Below are 26,577 nucleotides of genomic sequence, written 5' to 3'. Positions count from 1 at the left end.
ATTACAAGACCAACGGGTTAGAACAGCACTAAGCTGCCAAAAATCCCTGGATAGTTTGTTATTCATTGTGAAATGAAATCCAGCGATTGAGTGGGGAGCTGTGGCTGTAATAGAAATCATGCCTGGAATATTCATAGAGAAGTTTATCAAACAGAGTGCTGTGGAAAATACAGTATTAGCATTTATAGGCCTTGAACACGTCCTTTAGGACACTCTTCTAATTTCACTTGGAACTACATCATCTTTATGCAGCAGTAAGTTTCTTCCAGCACACCATGTTCATTAAAAAAAACACTGCTTAACTGACATAGTTAATGAGATCTCAGGCTGGGGAAGGGCAGAGACCTGCAGCAGCATCACCTTGTGCAGCAAGGATGGGGTGTGTTGGACCGTTCGTGTTCAGCTCTGTGCTGTCAGGGTTGATCTTCCCTATTCCTGCTGTTGCACCATAACAATTCATTTGTATTTTTCCTTTAGTTACACAAGGGAGGAAAACTTTGCTGTTGTGCCAAGATTTCGGCAGCATCCTTCCTCAAACAGGAGTGTGTCAGGTGACTTGTACAAATGTGTACAAGGTTGTCTGGTGACTTGTACAAATGTGAGTTACTTTAGAAGCCTATTAAATCATGGTTTTCCCTAGCATTTTATTCTTATAGGGCATTTCCCCTTTTTTTTTCAGTTGAATATATTGGCCTTGAGCTACATGAGATACTGTTGAGGAAACTGCAGGGCTAAGTGCAGTGAGACTCAGTCCCTAATTCCCCCTGTATGGAGCTGGTTATAGAAGAGCGGTTGCTGGCATCATGTTTGTGTTCTGCAGCTGCAGTCATGGTGGGACGTTTGATTTGAAGCAAGGTGGAATATAAGGTTGATACCTTGGTGTGAGGCCACTGCTTGGGAAAGGAGAGGGCTGTGGGAGCTGGGCAGGGAGGCAGCAGCAACAAGGGCAGGGAATGCAGGGGTTTGGGAAGTGGCTCACGAACGGGTCCCACCAGCTCTGTTTGTTCTTCTTTGGCTCTTTTAGGAAATGCCTGTAAACTGAGAGCCCCACGTGCTTTGACAGCATGCAGTGTGGTTTTAGGTTTTACCTCTGACATTCCGCTGTAGAGGACTGGAAATAGCTGTCTCTGTTCCTATCGCGAGGTTAAACCAAGAAACATTTGGGAAATGTTTCAGAATATCTTTTTTCTTTCTCGAAAGTTTGTCTTGGAATAAAAAACAAAGAGGAATTCTCATCTTCTGATCTGAAAACCAGTAATCTTGTGGTTTGCTTGTAGCTATGAGGAGCTATAGAGGGATCCATTCCATGGGAGTTCCTGTTTCATTCACAGCAGCATTTTTCCTGACAAGTTAAAGAACACTGTCATCAGCTACGCTTGCGTTGTGCGTGTAGGTGGTGCAGCTCCCAGCTATGTCTGCGCTGCGTTTGGGAACGGGTATCAAATGTAAATATTTCTCATCAGCATCCACAGAGCTTTGTCCTCCTTCCCTACCCTGCTGATGCTTGCCGCATCTCTGAGCTTTTGCCCCATAACTGAACATACAATGTTACGTGCTTGGTACTGTGTGTGGTCCCCCAAACCCTGCCATCAGGTCTTAGAGCTCCTTCCCGTTGATGTCAGCCTGTAGGGAAGACCCGCTCTGTAGTGAAAGGCTGACATGCTGTGTACCAGCCAGTCTGCCTGAAAGCTCTCATTTCTGACGAGTGCTGCTAAATTTTACCCTGTTTCATGTCTGCATTAGAGCAGAGGCTTCCTTTGCTTTCTGAGGTTTAATGAAAGACTCACCGTGGGAGGCATGTGGTTCTTTTGTCACTGGGGGAATGCCACCACAGCTAACAGAGTGTCACATACTTTTTTGGTGCAGTTTGCGGGCGGGATCACCTTTCTTTTCTTTCATCCATTTCTTTGCTCCTTTCTTTCATCTCCCATTCAGTCTCCTAACATCAGTCACACAGCACAGTCACAGGGGTCAGCTGCCTGCTCACTGCAGTGCTGTTTGCACAGACAAGTTTGTTATTCATTGTGAAATGGCTTTAAAGACTCTATGCAAAAGGGTTGTGTGGCACACAAGCTCACCCAGCACACCATCAGCTAACCAGCAAATTCAATTAATGAGCAGTGAAGACTGATGGTGGCTCAAAAGGATCATTACCAAAGGCTGTGACTGGAGTCTGTTTCCTCCAGGTGATACTTAACCTGCTGATCCAGAAGGATCCACTCTTTTTCCCAGCTCCACGACGAAGGCACTGTTGAGCTCAGCACTACCAGACCTGCCTGTGCATGTCTTTATTCAGATGTCAGTACCTTGGCTGAGGTATGCTAACCTTTGCAAGATTTAAGCCCCTTTTCTTTTGGCTGAAGTAAAAGCCTTTTTTTCTCCCTGCTCTGAGTGAGCCCATACCCTGCCTTCTGGTTTGGTTAGAGCTGCCAACCTCTGTTGCTGACCCAGGGTGTGGAGAATGGGAGGAAAAGTGAATCTGGCCAGTAAAACACTGCCTTTTGCTGCAGATACACTGTGGCAGCTGAAATCTGGTGCAATACTGGACTCCTGTTCTGGATGAAAAACTACAGTCTAAATAAGCCATTGCTATTAGTGCCTTTAAAGTAATAGGAGAGCAGAATTTAACAACGTGGGCAATCATAGCACCAAACAGTAAAAGCAGCTCCTACTGTTATTACCTAAGATGATCCAAGGTTGCAAGAACTGAGGAGTCTTGTGTTTTATCAGACCAACCAATGTAACCATCAAACAAGGCAGAACCTGGCAGGTCGAGCACTTCAAATTGGTTGTCTGGTTTAGACCCATTATTTCATTTAGTCTACCAAAAGATATTACCTTTTGCTACAGATCTTGTTGCCTTTACTTCTGCTAACAACTCATTTTTCACTTTCAGAAAAGCCTCTTAGAGCACAGCTTTTTTTTCAGTAAAACTATTTTTCAGTTTATTAAAGGATTGTTTGTAACCTGTTCACCCACACAGTTGTTCCTAACTGACCAGTGCACAGGAGCCAGTGCTGTCAGCCAGATTTCTTCTCCCTTTCTCCATAGAGAAAGCCTCTTCTGTAATGATCTGGTAACAGAGAAGTTCCATTTGAATGTTCCACACACATGTTGCTTTGGAGTCTTTAATCTTCAGTTAATTCTGATGCACCTCAATTTGTACTGCTCATTGGACTATAGTAAGAGGAAGGCTTTAAAGTCTGTATTTAGATAATGTGCCTGTAATTCCTGGTGTATATTTGTGGTATGTCTGGTCTGTCCCATCCGCTGTCTTTGAAGGCTGTACATGAAGGCAGCGATGCTGGTCCTTCAAGGGCTAAGGTTGTACATGAAGGCAGTGATGCTGGTCCTTCAAGGGCTGAGGTTGTTCATGAAGGCAGTGATGCTGGTCCTTCAAGGGCTGAGGTTGTACATGAAGGCAGTGATGCTGGTCCTTCAAGGGTTGAGGTTGTTCATGAAGGCAGTGATGCTGGTCCTTCAAGGGCTGAGGTTGTACATGAAGGCAGTGATGCTGGTCCTTCAAGGGCTGAGGTTATACATGAAGGCAGTGATGCTGGTCCTTCAAGGGCTAAGGTTGTACATGAAGGCAGCGATGCTGGTCCTTCAAGGGCTGAGGTTGTACATGAAGGCAGTGATGCTGGTCCTTCAAGGGCTGAGGTTGTTACATGAAGGCAGTGATGCTGGTCCTTCAAGGGCTGAGGTTGTTCATTAAGGCAGTGATGCTGGTCCTTCAAGGGCTGAGGCTTCAAAAGCCAGGGCAAGCCCCAGCTCTGTCACTGCCTGAGTCCTGCCCACTGGGATCTGTGGCGTGTCTTATGAAGGTGGGGCAGTACCTAAGGTTTGCTGAAGAGTGTGAATGATATCATGTGTCCTTTGCACCCAGGACTGCACCTTCCCATGGGGTTGGACTGACTTTTGATATAAAGGTAAACCAAGCTACCAGGGACACCTAACTGAAGCATGGGTGGAAAACATAGGGTTTATGATAAAATATTTGAAATGGAAAAGAAATGCTTTCAACTGTAATCCCCTCCCATCCTTACCTGTATCATCTGGGAACCCAGAGCATGCAGTTATGGTGTCCTCTGTTCAGGGAATCCCTCCCCTCTCTGCCTACACTCCCAAAACTCTGCTGTCTCATTTCCCGTCATGACACCTCGTAGGAGATGTAGCTACAGCATGTGGGCCCTATTGCTGGTCTCATCCCACTTAGCCAATACAGATGGTGTTTTCCAGGGAGATTCTCACCATTTGTTTGGATACACAAGCATGTCTGTGGCTTTTGTTGGATTTTTTTTTTCAGTGAATAAACTGCATTTTCATTTTATGGAAACAAAAATGCATTCAGAAGGTAGAAGCTCTCCCAGCACTTTGTTCTGGTTGTTTCCTTTGTGCTTCTTTGAATATTTTTCATTTTAGTCTCTGTTTCCCTAAAACAGTAAATGGAGAAAAGCCCCCCAGAGCTTCCCTCTGCATGTGTACAAGTGCCAGATCTGCATGTGAGTTAAACAAGCAAGCCAAGTGTTTGTGATGATGCAGGATGCTATCACATGCCAAATGGTTGTGGTGAAAGGGAGCTGCTTCAATCGTTTACTTCATTTTGGTGTCCATGTTATGTTGTGACTCAGTTGTGAGTGCAGTAAAATCAGTTGTTACTCAGCACTCGCAGGACAGGGATTCTTAGTCTCTTAATGTTTCCTTTGGCTGTTTGCTGCAATGATGGGTCCCCTCATTACCAGCAATATCTGCTCTTGGCACGGAGGGCTCTGCAATCCCAGGCTGCACCAGTGAAGAGGTGACAGTAAAGCAGTTTTCAGTGTGAAGTTGGGAGGGAATTGGTCGTTTGTGGAAGAGTGAAATTCATGAGTATTCTTCCAAACACTCTTCAGAACACTCCAGCAGTGACTAACCGGGGTGAGTGAAAACACTCCTGTCTTGGTTTAACACCCAATTATTATATGATTCCATCAGTGTCACAGTAATTAGAGAGGATTTTTCACAATCTGAAATCTTGAACTTCTGCTTTAGAAACCTGGTCAAAATGTTCCATGCTTCAGTTTAGCCTCTGTTTTCCATTGCAGTATTCTGTGTATGCGTCCTCCTACAAGCCCTCTTAAGCAGTGGGATTTCACCAGGTCCCTCTGCTGTACCCCTAATAGCTCTCAGCAGTCAAGTATTTATAGTTCATACTCAGAACCTCAACTCCTTGGTGTGCAGACAACCAGTTCCATATTTGCTAGCAGCTAAATCTTCTGTTTGCACCAAAAGGAAGTCCGGGTTTTTCAAAGGAATGAGGTGCTTATATAGCCTTGTAGTTCATCTAAGTGAAAAATAACAAGCCTTCATTTGATGGGCTTCTGGTGACTCCCTGCCTGCTGCTCTGGGGAGTGGCTGTGCCCTTTTACCCCACATAAGCCAAGATCTTAGTGAGACTGTCTTATACATGGAGTTGTAACTAGCATGGAAAAGACCAAATTAGCATACATAAGAATATGCCTGGGTAAGCAATGAAACTAGCCCTATAACAACATGATGAAAGTCTCCTTGTCTCAATATGTTTTAGCAGGAGCTGCAAGGCTTCCCCCTGGGGTGGTGCTTGCTAGGGAAAAGGGTTCCTGAAGGCTCATCAGGAGGGGATGTGTGCCTGCAACTGCTAAAGGGGAAAGTGATAGATCCAGGCTCAGGGGAAGGAGAACAGGCTCCGGAGCAAGTCTGTCAGCAGCATGTGGTATGCACAGGGCAGCCACATAGAAGGTCAAGCCTTACTTTCCGGTAGCTGCGGAGTGCTACCAAGTACTACTGCTGCAAGGGGTGGACCACTGCATTTCCAGTGAGGAAGTGAGGTGGGACACTGAATGTTCAGTATGGAAAGGTCGTAAAATTAGACAATAACTGTGATTATTTTAAAGCTCTATTGAACAGAGCTTTTGAATATTCAATATTGAATAAAATTCAGTATTGAATATCATAACTCTATTGAATAGTTGCCAGCACTTCTGCTTTCTGATGGTATCTCTGTACAACTTGAAACATAATAAATTTTACAAAGCCGTATGTTCTTGCATCTGAGATGAAATACCACTGTATTTGGTCACTCATTAACAGTACAGCAAACTCAGAATTGATGTTTGCTTGTATACAATTTGTCAGCAGAATTGGAATAAACCATTTGGGGTATATGTAAAAGTCCCAGTACTTTTGTGGCCTGATGTTTATGTGCACTGAGGAGTCCTGCTCCTGCCTGCCTGTGATTCCTTGACCAGATGAAGTAGGAGATAGGTCAAGGGGAATGGCTTTAACCTGCCAAGGGGAGACTGAGACGAGCTCTTAGGCAGAAGCTCTTCCCTGTGAGGGTGCTGAGGCGCTGGCACAGGGTGCCCAGAGAAGCTGTGGCTGCCCCATCCCTGGCAGTGTTCAAGGCCAGGTTGGACACAGGGGCTTGGAGCAAGCTGCTCCAGTGGAAGGTGCCCCTGCCCGTGGCAGGGGTTGGAGCTGGAGGAGCTTTCAGGTCCCTTCCAACACAAACCATTCTAGGATTCTATATGAGAGTAAGAAGCTGGTGTCTAGCACTGGAACTTGCAGAGGTATTGATGTTTCTTAGGATTTCCCTCATTCCAGGGTCCTAGAGAGCCAGATTCAGCCTGCAGCCCATGCTTCCTGCAAGCCTGAAGAAGGTGGACAGCGCTGGCACATTCCAGCTGGTCTCTCTTGACAGTAGGCACAGCTGCTGTGGCTTTGGGTAGAGCACAGAGAGCTCAAGCCCAAGGGCTCTTGTGTGCTGGTTGAATTCTGATGTAAAACTTGGCAAAGTATTTCAGTGCTAGCACTGTGACAGCCCAGGCAGCTGGTTCCCACTCCACGTTAACAGGGAATGACACCTCCACCAAAGCAGATGGGGAAAGGCTGTCCTGACCACCACGTTGTGATAAATCCTGCATCACCATGTGATAAATCCTGCAGCTCCATGGCAGGCTGCTGGAGGGAGGGATAGGTCGAGACTCTTGTGGTCCCAGAGTGGCTGCTGGGTGATGCGCTGTTATAGGTCAGGGATCCAGGGTAACACCAAGTCCTTAATGTGCAACTATGGGCACAAAATAGGTCTTACTCCAGCTTTATGTTTCAAAAACCTTTTCTGCTCATTGACTTCTGCGAGCCATGAGGCAAAGACCCTGGTGATTTTGAGAGATGTAATTTGCATGTGTGCATAATCCATCTCCATCCTTACATTTGGCTCCTCGCGCATGGAGGATGCTTTTCAAGCAGTAGTACTGGTAACTGCAGTCAGTGAGCACACCATAACGAGAAGCAGTTTGGGTTGCTTTCCCACAGCATTTTGTTTCTGGTTTGGATGTTACTTTCCAAACAGCGGCTGTTCTGTTTTGCTGTTGTGCTGCCACGCTCCTGTGACAGTTTGGGTTTTCATACAAGCCTCACACTCCTTTCCTTGGGCCACCCCTCTTCAGGGGGTTTGCAGGTCTTTAGTGTGTCCCCTGAGCAGGGGCATTTTTAAAAGGCAAGTTGATATGGAGTGACACCAGGAGGGAATTTTTAGCTCAGCTGAAGCCTTTGGAAGCAGAATATCCAATATAAAGCTACAAGTCGTGATGTGCAATCCCCGAGACCATACAGCTCTAGGTGGTTTGTTGCATTCAGTTCTTGGGTTTTAGTGTGGGCTTAAGTAAATGCTTCTACACACAATAAAACAGCATGAAAGGAATGGAAAAGATTCATTTTAGTGTCTTCACATGCCTTTTGTTGCTGTTATTGCTATCATTAATCAGGTTTATTTCACTTCAATGAAGTTTCCTTTAGTTTTGAGAAGTAAACTGTGTATTTTATGTGGAAATTATGGAGCTCGAGCATATAGTGGTGTAAAAGAGCATATGTTTTTCTCTTTCCATTCCTAAAATAATAAAACTGTATCTTTTTCCTGCTATGCCGGTATTCTTTACCAAGTCTCCACTCTTACTGGGCACATCTGTTCCATAATGGTGTCACACAAGGGAATTTGCAGTGGTAGCTGCTGGAGTCACGCTCTGTCAGCAGGGATGCCCAGCTAAAGGCATCAGTTTGCACCTTATTCCCAAATCTTTCAGTTAATTCCATTTCTTCAGGTTTCTCAGTTTTCCATGGAAGCACTCCACAAGCCATGGCTCTTCAGGAGCTCCCCAGGCATTTGTCCTCTCTAATTCTGATTAGATATAGGTAAGCCTGAAATTCGGGGTTGATGGTGAGCATCTGGCTCACTGAGCCAAAGCCACCCAAGCCATTTGCCCCCTTTATACCCTGCATGCAGGGAGCAACGTGCTGGTGACACACAGCTGGGTACAGCTGGAATGCCCGGCTTTCCCATGGCTCCAGTTAGAGCAGTCTGATGGGGTATATTGGTGTTTGGAAAAAAGTGCCTTCTGTCCTTCAGGTTTTGTGTGCAACAGCCCAGGGCTCTGTTTGCTGCTTGCTCTTCAGTGCAACTTGTTCTGTGCTTTGAGAGCAGTTTTCTTCTTTCTGTAGAATTTCTTTATGTTTCATGGAGGCTTCTTTTACTTCTGGCTTCTTCACACTTCTAACAGATTTAGGACTCATCTCACTGTTAAGAACAGTTTGGTTAATGCATTTATAATTTTCTCTTTCTTCAGTAAAACAGGAACCCAATGGGGTCTTTGCTGTATTTCATATTAAATTCCAATTGAAAGGCAATGCGTTGTAACAGAAAAACCTGATGCCTGTCTTTCAAACAACTTCGGCAGTTTAAGCTAGCACTGATAGATGGCTGGTTGCAAGAGGAGGGCTGCAAAGAGAGATACATGTTCTTTCTTTGCTGCATGCACCAAAGACCACCATCCCACTGCTCCCAGGTGCAGGGTGCTCCTGGCCGCGTTGGTAGGGTTTGCATTTCTCTTCTCCCTTCTTATGTGTTTTCCAAGATCAAACTCCATCACCAGGGCTGTTCCAGCCATTCACCTGGTTCCCAGCACTGGGTGCTGCTGTGGTTGCTGGATGGGCAAAGGGCCATGGGGCTGCCAGGGCAGCCTCCCCATCCCACACCCAGGGCCCAACCCTACTCCTGTTCCTCTGCAGACCTGGGGGATTCCTCCTTCTGTCTCATGTCTGGGCTGCATCCTTCCCAATGCATTGCTGCGCACTCACATGCTGCTGAGGATTGGAAGTATAAAGACTTCAGAGCATTAAAAAATACACTTTCTTTAATATAGAACCCTATGTGCGGTGAGAGTAGGTATTGGAAATTCCAGTAGCAGATGTTGGATGTTTCAGCAGTTACAGTAAATAACCCCCAGGGTTAGAATAAATCTTTCAAATGAGAGACCTGAGGTTGGGATAAAACCTCTGTCTAAGCAATCCTGAGGTTCAAAGAGTCACCTCGTCAGTGAGGCCACTTGTTAATTTAGTTTTGAGCTCAATTCTCCAAATTGGACCAAGGCTGTAAGTACATGGAGCTCTTCTGAACTGCAGCAGGCTCCCCAGTGGCTCTGCTGTTCCCCTGTGGGCTCTGATCTGCCACCACTCGCATTAAATTGGTTGCCTGGCTGGCTGTGCGCTGCAGCCTCTTCCTAGAGCAAAACCAACCCATGTGAGCATTACCGTCTTCAGCAAATGAACTCCGCGAGGCAAGTCAGCCCCTTAGTGCATGCTGCAATTATTCCTACCTGTCTGTTTGATTTTTTGTGACCTCAAAAGGCCTGACAAATCCTGTTTAAACCGGCACTAGCTCTGCATCCTCCTGGACTTCCTCACTCAAGTGACAGATCATCCCTTCACAAAGAAACACAGGGGACGGGTGCCTCGAATGTGAGAGTATTTTAATATGTTTTCAAATTATTCTGGGTAGATGGATCAACGTGTCAGTTGCTGACCTCATCAGCTCTTATGACATGTGCTCTGTGCAAAGCAAAGCGAAATGGGGTTGAACCTGAAGGCAGAGAGAGCCATGCCTCATCCCAGAGGGAAAATTTTTCTTTGGAATCCTGAGCTGATGCACTGTAGGTCAGCAGGAGGTGATTCAGAGCAGCACGTGCTAAAATTCTCTTAACTAGCTTAGGAGAAAGTTCCTGCATTGACAGCACAAATTACGTTTGTAATTTGTTTGAAATTAATGCTTTTCCTACAGTAATTCATGGCTCAGGGTTCTCTTTGGTTAGAAGTTTTCCTCTTTTCTGAACAGATCTACTTCTGTTAGCCAGTGAGTTGTGCCACTCCCTCCAGCTAACACAGAGTGATGCTTCCAATTATGGGAGCTATCAGCTCCTTAATGATAAGGATTTTAATTTGGTTTCTAAGACATGCCATGAATAGAAATCACAAAGGGCCTCAACCCCTTCTGCACAGATCTTAATTGCAAGTGAAACTCCAGCAATGAGTTCACAGGGTAAAACACAGAATCACAGCATAGTTAGGGTTGGAAAGGACCTTAAGATCGTTCAGTTCCAACCCCCTGCCATGGGCAGGGACACCACCCACTAAACCATGTCACCCAAGGCTGTGTCCACCCTGGCCTTTTAGGTACTGGGTGCATTCACCAGTGAGGCCTTGGGGAGATCTGTGAACAGCTCTGTGTCTGGCTGAGGCTTCTGCTGGCAGAAAGCCCTGGAAAGAAGCTGGAGTTAGCTGCACTTGTGAAAGGGCTGAGCCTGTGGCACAGCCGGTGAGGTGAAGCGGGTGCTGCACCCCAATGCTCCCTCCCACAGTGTCCCCCAAGCAGGGACAAGGCTGAGCCATGTGTGGGGCAGCTGGGCAGAGCAGCACACATCCTGCTGTAGGTGCTGGGCTCTCTGGGCACCGCTCATGCACCAGTAGTGAATCACATCAGGATCCTTTGCCAGCAGAACTTCTCTCTGGCTTTTAATCACTTTGCTGTGATAAATAGACACAGAAAGGGAAATAAAAGCATCAATCAAAAGGCAATTTAAAACCTTAATCTGCAGATCCAGAAGGGTGTATTATGATTCTTGTCTTACTTCTTTCACATTTTCCGTCCTAGTTTGATTTAACTCTCTAGCTGCTTACCTAGAAATACAAGCTTTTTTTTAGGACCTCTGCCTTTTGCCTTCTACAGCAGGACCAAAGATGTATCACGTAACTGCCAGACTGCAGGAGACCTCCGTGCTACTGAAGGCAATAAATATTTTTAGTATAGCTCCATCTCTTCCACCCTGTGTGCAGTGATCAGGAGCCCTATTTGGATTCCGAGCCATGCATGCAGGACGACATTAACACCCATGTCTTCATGAAAAAGGTTTGCCCATATCAGGGAAGGGGAAGAAATTATTTATCCTTATGGGGACTTCGTTTTGAAATGTCTTTGGAAGCATCAGCCTCGATCACAAGCTTCATTTTGTGTGCGGCTCGCAGGGAATCGCTCAGGCACCGTTAATGCGGGCACACGCTGCCTTCCTGTAACCGCTGCTCACCCCGCACGGGTTGGGGCGGTCCCTGCGCTGCCCGCACGGGCAGCAGTGCTCTCCTCGTCCTTCCTCCTGTTCTCCCGCGGGTGTCACAGCTTAGGGAACAGAAGCAGATTTCCGTAAATAATTTCGATGCCCAGGTTTTCATTTTTGTGTGTTTTCCATCCATTTTCACAGCAGGTTTCATGCTGGCTGGATCATACGCTGGTTGCTGATAGCTACAGGTAGCATTGATCAGTAAGCAGGTTTTTTCAGTTTAAAGCAAATTCTTGGGTTTGGGGGGGTGGAGTTGATTGGTTTTGTTTGAGACACACTGAACCCAGCTTTTCACAAACCTGCAAGCCTTTGGGCGCTCTTGGCATGAACATGAGTTTGAGAGTTGCAGAGTTCTCCCCATATCAACCCCAGATACCAGGACTGCTCAGCAACAGCAGGTTTGGGGCTTCATAAACTGGCATTTATTGTGGCTAAAGATTTCCCACCAGCCCTACTTCTAGCTGCAGGCTGATGCTCTGTGTACAGTCCCAGATGGTGCTTACTTTATCTTGATAAAAACTGGTACCTACAGTCACCTAGGTGTTTGATGCTATGTGCTCTGCCTGTGCTGCTGAAGGTCCTTCCCTCTTATTATTCATTGGTGATTTGTGAAAAAGAAGTTGGCTGTGTATAACTGATGTCTGTTGAAAATACATGTTCCCCTCATGCCTGGCATCCTTCTTGGCAGAGGCAGTAGTGACAGCAGGGGAAGAATTCATCTCCTGGTTATAGCCTTCACAGCCACAAGTAGGGAAGGAGCAGGACGCTGCTTTATTGGACAGCTGGAATAGAGACATGTTTCAGAGTCATTAGCTGACCAGATTTCAGTAGCACAACATTGATTTCTTTTGGAAAGATGTGCTATATCTTACTGTTTGAGATATAAAATTGATATTTCAGTTCCTGGACTTAACAGTCTTCTGCCAAAGGATTTTTATTTAGAGAATTATTTCTCTTGGAGCCTGAGTCTCTTGGATCCTTCTGTGCTTGGTGTGGCGTGACTCCACAGCTGTGACTGCAAACAGTATTGATCTACTCAAGAGTTAAATGTAGAAGGTGATGGAACTTCACAGTGGTGAAAGAAAAGAAACTCTTCTGTTGCTCTTTTCTTTGAAGGAGCCAGATTCTGCCTCATGAGGGAGCCATCTCCAACCACAGATCATTGACTTCACAGATAAGATTTTAACAGCTTCCACCTAAAATAGCCGTGTGCACTGAGGGGGTTGCGGTTAAGACACTGTGGCCCTGCTGTGTGCTGCTGAATAATTGCCATCGCCCTCCTTTAGCTGATAAAAGCTCCACTGCTCACTCCTTCCCAGCAACTGATGTTCCTGCCCCATTTGCTTAGCTGTGTTTGCTCTTTCATCTCCAAGTGTCAGGAGGGGGAAAAGCAATATGCAATAGGACCAATGTTACTGAGTTTTAGTGCTTGAATGACAGGTTTACACATGCTACAGAGGTTGGTTTGTCTGTCTTGAAAGATGGAGAAAATGGGCTGAAACCTGCTCTGCACATTATGTTTTCCAATGAAGTTACCCAGCTCAGGCTCCTGAAGGAGCTGGGCCTGTGTCCAGGCTTTGTGAAGCAGGGAACCTACAGCATGCTGAGCTTTAACAACTGAGTTATGGGAAAAGGTGCCTATCATAAATCCCTAGTAACCTGCCTGCTGCCGCTTCAGATTGCTACCTGGGCCGTGGGTGAGTGCCAGGGGAAGGACCCATGGAGCAGCTCTCCTGCAGTGCCTTGCACTGATAGAACTTACTGAGTAGGGACATGCTGCAAAGCTCCCTTGCCCAGGGGAAAGCTGCCCATGGTTTCCTGCAGACCTTAGCTCAGCTTTTCCCCAGGTCTCGCAGACCCTAGTCCAGCTCCTGCTTTGCTGACATTCTTGACACATGTGGCACTGGGGTAACTCCACCTCATGGACGTGTAACATCGCAGCAGGATAACCCAGCCACAGCAACAGCTTCGGAGTTCTTATGATTCCGTATTTCCTAGAGCTTTGGTGCAGGGAACATAATCATGAGGTATCTAAACATGCGCAGAATGCAAAGTGGGAACCTCTGTGGTTCCTGTTGGTGCCAAGGTGAAGGAAGTGCTGCAAGCCAGGATCTGCTCTGCTCTTCACACTGTAGAAATGCCTGTATGTGGGCCTGAAACTGGATCCTTTATGTTATGCTAAATCAGACTCTGGCTGCCCCAAAATCCTCCTCAACTATGCCCTTTCCAAAAGCAGACTAACAAAAAGTACTGCAGCCCACCTATAAATGTTCTTTGTTCTAGGACAATTAAACATAATTATTTATCATGATCAGAAATTATCAGACAAGCTAAAAAAAGCCCCCAAACCACCCCTCATTGTATGCAGGGAAGACTGGAGAGGAAAAAAAAATCAGATTTTAAAATGAGAAATGTGAGGAACCAACTGCGGTATGAGACTGCTATGCTCCAGCTCGCTCCAGCCCTGGGTCTGGAGGGGAAGGCTACAACCACTTACACCGCCATATGGTGCAAAGCCATTCCTTGTTTACAACCCCCTTAAGCTTTACACACGATGCTTCCTCATAAATCAGATGGTTAAACAGGGCTTTATTAACTCGCCTTGGTGCAGATGTTGTGCAGCGCAGCCGCCAGGCTCGCTCTGAGCCTCCTGTCCCCAGGGCAGCGCAACCCTGCCTGCAGCCACAGCAGCCCTTCAGGCTGCCCCACAGGCTCTTGGGGTGCTTAATCCTCCTTCTTCTGCCAAGCTTGCACCCTGGCACCATGTGGACCCAGTGCTGTGCTCCCTTGTCTTCATCTGCCTGTGTCCAGCCAGTGTGGAGGGTGCCATGAGCAGGTTCGGGTCAGCCTTTGCTATTAACTGCAGATACCAAAACTGCTAAAGGCTTTACACCGAAATAGCTAAAAGGAATTCTGTGCTTTAAGAAGTATTCAAGCGTTGCTTTTTAGGCATCAACTCCTTTTGCCAGAAGAATTTCCCTTACTCATTAGTCAAATCCCTTCTGAAAGCCCACTTATTCTGTGGCTCACAAGTACTAATCTGCATACATCATGTCATTACCTTTGCAGTTTACAAGCAAAGAGATTTACATCTAGCTCTGAGATCTCCTACTGCGCGGATGTCTTCTCTGATTATTTCTTGTTTGCACTTTTTATTTTGTAACTGCTGGGAGGCAGAGTGTCCTCTTCTCTCTTCTGCAGCACCCACTGTGTTGTCAGCACCTAAGGAGCAAAACCGTAACTGTCAAATCCTTTCCTATTTCACTGCTCCACAACCTGCAAGCCACACATTCTGGTTTTCCACCGATGTTTCAATAACCCAGCCTGTGTTGGGTTTGAATTCTTTAGCTGATGGTTCAAGAGAAAATTCTCAAGATGGTGCCTCCCAGAGGAAGCAGCGGTTTGGCATCCTGCACTCGGTGATGGTGTTTATATGTCCCATGTCATTTGGTCTGAACAGCAGAAACCAGTGTCCTTCAAAAGCAGCTAGTTGCTTCTAACAAGGCTAAATCTATGGCTTGGTGCAAAGGAAAGAAAGCGTTGCAAAAACAGTGTTTATTATTGTCAGGGGGGCAGCTTCAGGGAGCAGGGAGGTGCTTTGGCCTAATTACCAAAAAGCTGTATTTCAGAGTGAGATAAAAGAGTCGCAGCACGCGGGGCATGATTAATTTCCGTAGTGAAGGATGGAAACTGATGTGATGAACGGTTTGGGGAAGTGGAGGCATTCACCTTGTTCCCAAAGTTTCTGTGGCACCATTCGGATGGATTTGGTAATGCCAGGCAGGGTGGGAAGGAGGAGTTTGTTTCTGTGATGGAAATCTCAGCTCTGAGACGATGCTGTGCAGGCAAGATTTTAGTCAACACTTTGAAAAGCATTCAAAGGTGTTCAGAGCCTGAGTTCTCATGGCAGATGGCACTTACTCTCCCCAGTCACTCTCGTGCCTTCACATCTGCAGTCCTGTACAAAAGCCAACACTACTAAAAACATCTTTAGGCATGTGCAGAACTGGTCTGAGCTGCAAGGGCAGCACATGGCTCCTGCAGCAACAGCTCTGCAGGGGCTCTGAGAGCTCCAGAAGACCTTCAAACAGTGGTGCTGGGCTCAGGAGTCCTTATAGAGTCATTTGGTTTGGATGAGTTTGGCTTGCTAGTGGGAAATCAAATGTGCCTTTGGAGAAGACAGACATGGGGGCACATGGTGTTGCTTGGGATGAGGCAGCATTTAATTTCAGCAACAGCAGGGGGATTTATAATCAGCATTTTATAGCATAATCTATATCATTTAAAAGCCCTACTAATGCTTTTCCATGTAAATCACCAGTGTGATCATCTCAGCTCTAGCTGCCAGCTACTGCAATGGTTGGTCTGGGTTGAGACTCTGCAGGCTCCTCTGGTCTGGGCTTGGGGTGTCAGAGCTGGAGGGACAGACCTGCCTCTGACCACAGGCTGCAGGAGCAGTTTCAGCTTGTTTGGTTTGGCTGCTTCCAGCCACTCTTTTGGGTGCTTGAAAGTCACCTTTCCCTCCAGACTGAATGAGACATTTCAGCCGTACCACAGCTGAGATCAAGCTGAAATATTTGCCTTTTTTCTTCGCTGGTAGCCATCCAAACACAAATTATTTTGCACACCCAAACTGCAGTTACACTGGTTGAAAGGAAATGCTTTCATTACTTCAGTGACTGTTTCAGGATGCTCGGTAGGAATGTGCGTGCACAAAAGGGACAGAGCTGAGCAATTAAACAACTGGGGAGGCAGTGCTGTCCTGGAGCTGGGTCCCACTTCCCTGTGTCACTGGTGGCCTTTCAGGGAGCTGCTGAACCTCAGGGAAAACCCAGCGCTCCTGGTGCGAAGGGCAGTGGAGAGAAGAAAGTCTCCAGAGCAATCAGATCAGCAGGTCAAAGGAGGCCAGTTTCTCCAAGTGCACTGTGCAGGGATGCGGTGGTGGTGCTTAAAACCAGTTGCAGGGGATGCAGAGGGTGGGATTTTTAGGGAAAATGTTTTTTAAAGAGAATTGCTATCTTGAAATCGTGTAAATCGGCACATTGGGAGAGTGCATTTCAGGTGAAGTGACGGTGCAAGAGGATTTGCTGACGGCAGAACAGTAGGTGGGGAATGGGAAAGGCTTTAAAGACAAGGTCTGGTGGTGTTAAATAATCAGATTTGTAAGGCCCAGCCCACACAGCTCTTTAAAGGCACTCAACTGTTGAAACGTAAGCGCACATCGGAAATACTTACAGCAGCTCTCACCTGCTTTGCCTCTCTGCCACCCCTGTGCTTCCTCTTACAGCTCCCTGCTTGTGTAGGGTAGTAAAGCAGCACTCCAGCAGGAACAAGACCACAAAAAGAGATTCCCAGTAAAACTGAGCATTTTTAAAGGCTGCTTAATCGCATGGAAACGATTGCCCTTTCCCATGCTCCATGCCACAAGCTAGCTCGCAAAGCCGTGCTTCCTGCAGCCCTGGCACTGCTAAGGCAGGATAACATAACGATGGTCTAACACACGTGAGATGAGCCGCCTAAAAGCCGCCGGCGTTTGGGCAGATACAGTTGCAGCAGTGCTCGTGGATGCCGGTTGCAAACCCCGTGGTAGCTGGGTGCTGCTGACCTCACCTGGCTAAACGCAGGCAGACACCGAGGGAAGGCAGCCCTGCACCGTGCCGGCTTCGGACCCACGACAGGGGCTTGCTTCCTCACTGTGGGGGTTAGTAGTCAAGATCCCCAGAGCTGAGACTGTTGGTTGATAGGTTGGATACAAGGGTATACACAGGCTTTCCCTGCTGTGAGCTCCTGGTGCTCTGGGGTGCCTGGTTTGCTGCTTCTCCAGGAATGGCAATTTTACACAAAGGGCAAGACTTTTCCACACAAAAATTAGGTCAGTCTCATTTTTCATGTCATTTGAAACAGAATGACAGGAGTCCTAGTTTCTTCTCAAGTTATTTACATGTATTATTTAACCTTTCCTGGGAAGGAACTATGTTTCATCAATGTTCACTTATGCAAAGCGCAGCGATGTGAAAGGCTGAGTTACCAGGACAGCTTCACAAAATACAATGGGTGCCAAAATATTTCTGTATCTTCCTGTTTTCCACACCTTCCTTCCATGTGCAAGAGACATTTACACATGTTCATCACATGCATCTCTTTTTATACGAGCTGTATTGCTTAGGCAGGAACAACTCTGAGTCACTTCCTTGTCCCGTAACTCAGCTTCTAGTCTGAAAACAAGCAAATTGTGGTTCTTCTGGTCCGTGCCCAGTTTGGGTTGACTTTATGTCTACCTGTTGTGTTAAAATTCATGTCTGCCCAGCTCCCAGCGTCTCTGCAGCGCAGATATGCTATCTGTGAAAGGGTAATCTCCATGGAAAGACAAAGAGTTTCTAGTTTCACATGTTCTTGTATCTCTTTCTGATAGCTTTTGCCCTGGATGCAGTTTTGGCACATATCTAATTTCAGGATGATGGTGACTGGGGCAAAACCGCAATTCTTAATGTGTTTATTAGAATAACCTGGGCTTCTCCTCTCTCTTGAGTGCCAAATCTTTGCAGCCCCAGACTTTGGTTTGCCTCATGGAATGACAGCCTGTGTTGTGGCAGTTTTAAAAGAGGGGCAGTGAATTTTCACTATGAATTTGCCATTTCTTAATAGACTTCAGTGCAAGCTGTGTAGATTAGCTCCTTAACATAACTACAGGCAGGAATTAAGGAAGTCCGTGGTAAATGTCAAATGGTTTGAAACCTTACTAATGCAGCCTCATGGCAATGCTGGTGGCACTGACAAAACCAAGTTTTAGGTTCTTGCTGCAATAGAGAATGAGTTTATTTGTGGTTCTGCTCTCATGGAAACAATTTGAAGCTCTACTCCTAGTTTCTGCCAGACAGGTATCCCATCGCATCCACTAGCTTTAGTTCTCCCTGCTTGGCATCACAGAATCACAGAATAGTTTGGGTTGGAAAGGACCTTAAGATCATCCTGTTCCAACCCCCCTGCCACGGGCAGGGACACCTCACACTAAACCATCTCACCCAAGGCTCTGTCCAACCTGGTCTTGAACACCACCAGGGATGGAGCATTCACAACCTCCCTGGGCAACCCATTCCAGTGCTTCACTACCCTTACAGTAAAGAACTTCTTCCTTAGATCCAGTCTAAACTTCCCCTGTTTAAGTTTTAACCCGTTACCCCTTGTCCTGTCACTACAGTCCCTAATGAAGAGTCCCTCCCCAGCATCCCTATAGGCCCCCTTCAGATACTGGAAGGCTGCTATGAGGTCTCCACGCAGCCTTCTCTTCTCCAGGCTGAACAGCCCCAACTTTCTCAGCTGCTGTGCTATAAACCCTGTTTCCATCAAAACAAAGGCTGTTCTTCCTATGTTAGTGGTATAAATGCAGTGCAATTCCATACACAGTTACAACTACTGGAGTTAACAGACTGTTTTCCTGCTTGTATTCATTCTTGAAAGAGCTTACTATGAGAAGATTTGTTCTTAAAAATCCCATTTGTTAGCCCTGGTTAAGCACTCAAAGTAATGCCTATCTCCTGTGGCAGCTGCTCATTTAGCACTACCAGGGAATAATGCTGCTCTGCTCCAGCCTACATTATTAATCATTTTGCCTATAAAAATTCATTTCAAAAAGGTGCTATTATATGGAAAACAGATTTGCTGCCAAAGGAACTGAAATGTCTTCTGCTGTGCAAGGAGACTTGCCATTATACGACTGTTTTCTTCTCTTAGTTCTTTGCAGGTTGGTTCAGAGGATGCTTCTCCTGTTGATAGCCCCTGTCATTTCTCTAATAATGTCAACTTGATAAGCATCATTTCCCCTTTAGAAAGCTGCGGTCATCTCAAGGAAACTGTTTACCTACGTAGCAACTCATTCTGGTGTTCATTTGAATTTCTACTAGTTCTGTTAAATTTCTTGAACCAATACTGCCTGGTCCTTCCTCCCAACAGCCTGAGACATTCTATATAATCCGACCCCTGTGTTTTAGGAGTTTATTTATTGTTGTGAAGGTTGTCAGGGTGGTGGATGTGGGCTTGCTGTAACCCTGGGGTTTTGTAGGATGCCACACATTGCTTAGGGAGTGTGATGTGCTGCAAGTCAGAAAAGGAGACAGGGTGAGACTGGCTCTCAGTCCACTCAAGTGCCCAAGGAGCAGTACTGGCCTTAGGCCGTGCTATCAGAGTATCTCATGGCATAGGAAACACAGCTTCGCTCACATGTCATGGCCTCACGCAATCACAGGGACAGCAGCACAAGTCCTGGGAATAACCCAAAGCATGAGCCTGTGTTGTGCTCACTGCCCAGGCTGGGCCACATGCTGTCACTGGGCTGGGACCTTGCCAGTCTAACACTTTAGGGGTAAGAACTCTGTTTGGCCCCATTCTCCAGCTGAGCGAGACCAGGAATCGGAGAAAATCCCAGTGCCAGGGCTGGGAATGCCTTCCCAGCCTCTTCCTTTACCATCAAGACTAATGGTATGACCTGCTGCAAGATCATGTCCATGCAATGCAACCTAATTATGTCTGCTTGTGTTGTAGGAGCATATTTCTTTTCAGTGTGGGTGACGCTCCTTTCCCAAAAGCTTGTCATCTGCTAAGATTGACCTTGTGGTAGGGTCTGTTTCTGGCTATAGAGCAGACACACGTGTTTTGAAAGGGGCGTTGGGCTTCTGAACCAGCCCCTTTGCTGTCAGCAGCAGCCAGCAGAACAATCTGAACAGGACAAATTCACTGCTTTTCTTTGGGATTGAGCCCATTTCTCTGCCTGACCTTAGCTGCTGTTGAGGCAATAATTCTTCTTGTTCAAACACTTGTCAAATTCCTGACATTAAAGTTTTAAATTATAATTAAGATGAAATAAAGAAATCACATGCTGCCTCTCACAGCCTCATTATTGCATGCTGATTAATGCTGCTGCGACTGCCCACGGAAGCTGCTGAGCTGAGAGGAGCTGAGGTTAGGTCTTAACCTTTAAAAGCCCTGTAGAGTTTAATCAGGGCCAGCAGCCTTTCAACAGCAATTTTTGTACAGCCTGTGTATTTGTTGCAGGGTGTAACAGTGAGTTTAATTGCACAGGGAGGTAAACCTGCAGGGGGGAAGCAACTGACTGTCAGGTTCTTCCGTTTCTGAAAACGCAGTTTGAGAACGCATCTGTTGACTTACGAGGTTGCTTTCTAACTGCATGATCTCATCCAAGTGCTGCATATAAGAACCATTTGGCCAAGGGTTATGCTAAGACTGCTCAGTGCAGATTCATTTTGACGTATAAATAATGTAGAGACTGGTGTGTGCGATATTGCAAACCATGAATCATGCTCGTGGTAGCTGTGCAATTTGCCAGGTAACACAAGAGCACACAGGTCAGTGAATTGCATGGAAGGGCGGTATTTTTGATAGTGGCTGTTCCTCTATGCTTGGAATAAATGTTTGTATCCTGCCAGACCTTCGGAAGGGCTGTGCAGTTGTGCAGTGCTTAACTAAGCAGCAAGATCAGAGAAAGAAGGAGAAGAAGAAATGTTGTTTAAAAGCACGTTTTAAACTCTTATGCTTCTGGGTGACTTTTATCTGTAGGGATTGCCAGACATTCCCCAGCTCCCCGTTCCTACTTGTGTGTTGTGTAGACTTTCCAGAAGTTAAACTGATCATGTCATTTTGAAGCGTGGTCCAAAGCTTCAGAAGTCCTTTCTGTGTTATATTCTATCTAACAAGGACTCAGGATAAGAGAGAATTAAGTTAGCTGGGGACGAAAATCATCTCTTTTGAGTAGCGGTTATCAAAATTTCAATGCTTACAACCTATACAAAGCTAAAAAGGAATCTTTGGAATTTTTCTGAGAAACACAATGTAACTTCATTTTGGACAGACGTGACTGCACACAAGAAGCCTCAGGCCAACAGCACTAATATAGGGCAACTGTCTTAGTTTCCTTGTTCCTCCTTCATTAGATGCAGAGATTTTCATCTCTGATCACTTTGAGTTGAGCATTAAAAAAGAAGGAAAATGAATATTCTTCCCTCTTCCTCTTTGGATTTAAGTCTTTAGAAATTAAACACCTCGGTGAGCTGCCCTCCTCTGCTCTGAAGCATCACACGGGGGGAGCTCATTTGAGCTGGAAGCAGGCTGGCTGTCTCGGTGAGAACAGACCAGCAGATACCAATGTCATAGCTGTGTAATGCAGGTTTTTCTGGTCGGTGCACAAACCAGGGCCTGTTTGCTGCTGGTTAATTTTAGATGTCTTGTGGGAGGACCCTCAATATCTGAGACTTGCTGAAGCCTGAGAAAACACTGAAATACAGCCCCAAATCCCTGGTAGTTGTTGTGAGCAGCTTCTCGCATAGCAGGTTGCTTGCTTCTCTCATCAGTGATGGTAGTGTTTCTCCTCCCAGTCAGCGGAAAGCCAGAGCAAAGCAGGATGGTTGTGGTGAGCTGCAGCAGGTGATGCGTTGCAGGATGGACTGGAAAACCCTCATTTTGTGCTAGGCTGCAGCAGAACGGCCACCGAGGCTTTGCGTTTGTGGACTGGCATGTCTGTGCTGTCACCCCCATGCTGGCTGCTGCGTCTGAGGGTGAAGCCATTGGTAAGCTCCTTGTTGAGGCTGGTAGCGGTGGGACATGGTGACCTGCCAGGCTCCCACAGCATGGCCATTTGGCTGTGTGTGTCTGAGAGCTTGGGGGCACTAGCAGAGGTACCCAAAGCCTTGGGAGTGGGAAAGGGCCACCACAGGGGGTACTCCCCAATGTCCAACCCTGCCACCACTGTGCAGCACGACATCACAGGCACATCATTTACACTGCAGATGCTTTAAGTTAAATATGTGAATTTATAGAGGATAACTGTCCCCCAGGGGGCTGCTGGCAGGGCCAGGTATGGCAGCTATGCAGTGGGGTGGGTTGATGCAGGGCCTTGCTTCTCTCCCATGCAACCATGCATGGCCACTGCATGGTATTTCCCTCCAAAACATGGGGTTTTTAATGGCTTTTTGCCTGAGCTGCAGGCCCCCTAGTCATGGGCCTGGGAATGCAGGATGACGGGGACCGCAAGAACACAGGGAGCAGTGGAGGGGCATCACCATCACCACCTTCCCCACATCCCTGCCCACAGCGTGAGGGAAGGCAGGGAAGGGGCTGCTCTGGTTAGGACAAGCACATTCCTCCCTCCCTCCCTTGGAGCCTCATGCCCTTTTCAGTGAAAGAAAGCAGATTTTCTGCTTTGCCAGAAATGCGGTTTGGTTTTGAACTTGTTTTTCATCCTGCTCCAAACAAACCATTCGCTGTCTCTGCACCTCCTTCCTGCTCTCTGCTGGGGACGTGTCAGAGATGCCTCAGGAGGGGCGAAATGACATAAGAGGGCAACATTTGTGAGTTAATGTTCTTAATGACCAGTTCTTAACATCTCCATAACTATGAAGTTTACAACTCCATAGTAAAGCACAAGTGGAAATTACTCTTGAATTTTAGCAACTGATTAAGAGATGAAAACAAATTGTGGCTACAGAGGTTTACTGTGTAAACCTGAGGCATGTGAAGCGGGGGTTTAATGGGGCATTGACTTGGCTTGTTAAGCCTGATGATGAGGGTTATAAACTGAGTGCTTATGAAAATGAACTGCTCACTAATAAGTAGATTTAAAATAATGCATGCATTGAAAAAGATGGGTGTGAAAGTGCTGTCTACTGTTAGGTACTCTGAAGCTATGCAGGAGTTTTTGACCTTAGAGGAAAGTTAAAGTTTAACCTGGATTTTAACAGCACTTTGCTGTCCATTAACAGAGGAGGCACACTATGACAACACTTTAATTGCTGATTTGAATTCACATTTGTTTACTGAGATGCTAAAATGAACTGATGATAGTAACTGAAAATAAAGACAGTAACAGATTTGGTCAAAGCAGCTGTCTGGTGGAAACAGGTTTTGAGGAATTTAGATTAAACCAAGATTTTACTTCCTTCCAGGGCATTATTGCTGTCTTGGAAATGTCCCATAAACATTCTTTCTTTTTGTAAAAGAAAATGAAATCATTTTTAAGGGTATTTCATTGCTGCGTTTACATCACTTCAAGACATCTGTTCAGCATCATGGTAGAGGCATCACAATTGTCTTTTAAATACGGTGGCACCTGCTGCTAACGTTCAAGTTGTTTCATTCTGCCACCATAAGAAAAGCTTCTGTTTTAAAATAAATCACGAGGAATCTTCAGGTATCAGCATTTGAAGATCTAGAGGCTTGTACTGTAACCAGCTCAGTACCCTCCTGCCAGGAATTCAGTTTGACCTGTGTACACTCGAGAAGTTCACATTACTTCCCACATGGAATACAGAGATGGAAATTTGCAGTCAGCTTGCTGTTTCTGAGAACATCGGTAAATGGGTACTGAATCTTGCTTGGACAGGCCTTTAAAGAAATCACAGTTATTGCTAAGTCTTTGGACTACACTGGCTCAGCCAATACTGGTGGTTAGTACTAGAAGAGACAGCTTCAGCCAGCTGATCTGGGCCTGGGTTCATTATGAACCTCTAAGCCCATTGCTGTAGTTTGGTATTGATGATGCTGTGTCTTGCCAAGGCAGTCATGTCCTGCAGTTTCTGAAGTTCCTCTATAAATCTGAAATTCATATGGAGGCCATGCAGGTTCCTGGGAAAGCTAAGCCATTTGTCATGGGTTCTTATTCCATTAAATGAGGGTGCAGCTCAGAAGAGCATGTTTTTCAAGGGGGATGTTTTCAGTGCAAATGTCACGGATTCACAGAGCTGTGTACTGGGAGTTAGAGCAAAACTCTTCTGTAGCATTGGTGGAAGTGCATGTAGTCTTAAAAGCAGGCAGGGGACTCTGCTGGAAAGCTTTCTGCTTTCCACATGCACGACGAGTTTCCCTCCTTTGCGCTTTCAGTACTGGTGTACTGATAAACTGGGATGGGACTGTTGTGGGTTCCTAGGCTCTGCCCGAAATCCAGCAGGTAGCTCCCATAGCAAACTTGTGCCATGAGCACTGGCATTTTCCATTTTCACAGGTATGCAGGCATTCTAGAGAGACAAACCAGTAAGACAATGATTTCCCAAAGGGGCTGGGTGTGTGCAGTTTTATAACTGGACACCTGTGAGATTCATCCCCTCATAGCCAAGAACATGATCCTGCACCCCGGTATTATCCTGGTAATCTTCCCCAAATGAGGACCCTTGCTTTCACCTGGGTAGCTGGCTCTCTGGGATCCTTTTTCTCAATGTAGCTTTGACTGGCAGTAATAAAGACAATCTGATTGTCCCTCACCCCTCAGCTGCCTGTTAAACTCACTCTGGACAGATAGCATCACTGTTTTGCCAAGACATGCTAAGAGAAATGAAAAGTTATTTCCTACAAGAAGAGCAAACCACTGGGTGGCTTCTTGGTTTAGATTTGAGATACTTATCAGAGAACCCCAAGAGCTGGTTTAATGCTGCAGGCAGATCGGCACAACTCTTTTGCTTTGTTCTGGTTTTGCATACAGCATCAGAGTCAAATCCAAGCAGGACAGATCTGCTAAAGAGGTCATGTTGGCAGTGCATCCCGCCTCCCCAGTGCACCCAGCTGCATCCCACAAGCTGACAGCACAGTGAGGCATCCGTAGGCTTGGACACTGCTATGCTGTGTGACATCAACAACTTTGACCCTTTATGCTAATAAATCATTGCAGTACTGGGTAAGATGGTAGGTATAGGTACGTTTATCAAACAAAACCATATTTTTCATGGTTCTGGCACTGTATTGAGATATAATGCTGTGAAGGATTATCTCTTGGGCTTGGAATTCCAGGACTTGGAAAGAGAGCACAAGGTTTGGTAGCGCCTGTTTGTGCCACCAGTTAAAAGTAGCTCCTATTGCGTATCTGGTTTGAGTAAGATGAAATAATGTATTCACTTCAGAGCAGGCTGTTGTGGTTGTATTACCAAGCAGTGAAGTCAGGCTTGGATTAATAGATGAATGTAGAAGCACCATGATCCAATTCCAAGAGTGGTTATTTTGTATTTACGTGGCAAATACAGAAATTTAAAGTTGCAGTGCAGCATATGGGAAATTCCAGGTTTTACCAGGCTCCTACAGTCTTCTGGTTGAGCTGCTGCTGAAGGCAGGTATCTCCATAAAGGGGCAGACACTAATGGGAGTCTAACATTGGTCCATGAACTGCTATAATCCTCTCTATCACAGGAAGTTTAAGAAAGTGAACCCAGCATGTCAGACCTGGAGATCTCCGTGCTGCACTGATTGGGTTTTCCTCCATATTAATAAAGTAGCACTGCTTTGTAGCAGAATTTAGTAGCAATTGTTTGAGACATGCTTGAAGAGAAATACACACACACATACGCTTTGAGACTTCAGATCAAGAAGTCAAATGTAAAATGCATTGCACATTACTGTGCTTTTCATGAGACAGGAGTTTAACAGCATTCCCAGCTCAAAAGATTCAGATCGATGACATGTCAGGGACAGACTCCAGGGACTGAAGACCATTTTGCTGGTTGCTAATGCAGTGATGATTTCCTGTCTAAAGCCAAAGGGATCAATAACTTCAGTTAGAAAGAAAACTCTTCAGGGGAAAGAAAACTTGCGTCAGAGGAGCTCACTGGGCTGTTTAAGTAACAGCATTTTATAGATCCAACAAATGAGCTATTCCCAGCCCAGTAAGCAACGTTCCTCAGCGGCAGGCCAGGTACAGCAGAAATTAATTTAGCTTAATAATGTGTGTAGCTTGTAGAGCCATCCACAGCATTACGGAATTAATTTGGCACCACTTGCCATTTGAGCCTGGCTGTCCATGAGGCAGCTCACAAGAGGGGATAACAGGCTCATCTGTAACTACACGGAATGCTTTGGAAAACACCGTGTAGGATTCATTCCATCTGTCTGGAGAGAATCACAGAATCAGTTAGGTTAGAAAAGCCCTTTAAGATCACCAAGTCCAACCCTTAACCCAGCACTGCCAAGGCCACACTAGATCATGTCCCTCAGTGTCATGTTTACTGCTTTTTAAGGCCAACCATGCAGCCAGTTTTTTACCCAGCAAAGAATACACCTCTCCAAGCCATGAGCAGTCAGTTTCTCTAGGAGAATGCTGTGGCAAATGGTGTCAAAGACTTTACTAGAGCCT

General features: G+C 46.1%; 1 protein-coding gene across 6 annotated transcripts in view; it reads left to right on the top strand.

The window, feature by feature from the left end:
- KCNIP1 (potassium voltage-gated channel interacting protein 1) overlaps window positions 1–26,577 on the top strand; it is a 398,295-nt gene that overhangs the window by 221,281 nt on the left and 150,437 nt on the right. The window lies entirely within an intron of this gene.

This window comes from Pezoporus wallicus, unplaced genomic scaffold (assembly GCF_028554395.1).
Source record: "Pezoporus wallicus isolate ANWC-B61680 ecotype Strahan unplaced genomic scaffold, APGP_CSIRO_Pwel_v1 contig_4161, whole genome shotgun sequence".
Classification (NCBI taxonomy): domain Eukaryota; kingdom Metazoa; phylum Chordata; class Aves; order Psittaciformes; family Psittacidae; genus Pezoporus; species Pezoporus wallicus.
Note: the sequence above shows the minus strand (reverse complement) of the source record. Positions and strands in the feature narration are given on the sequence as shown.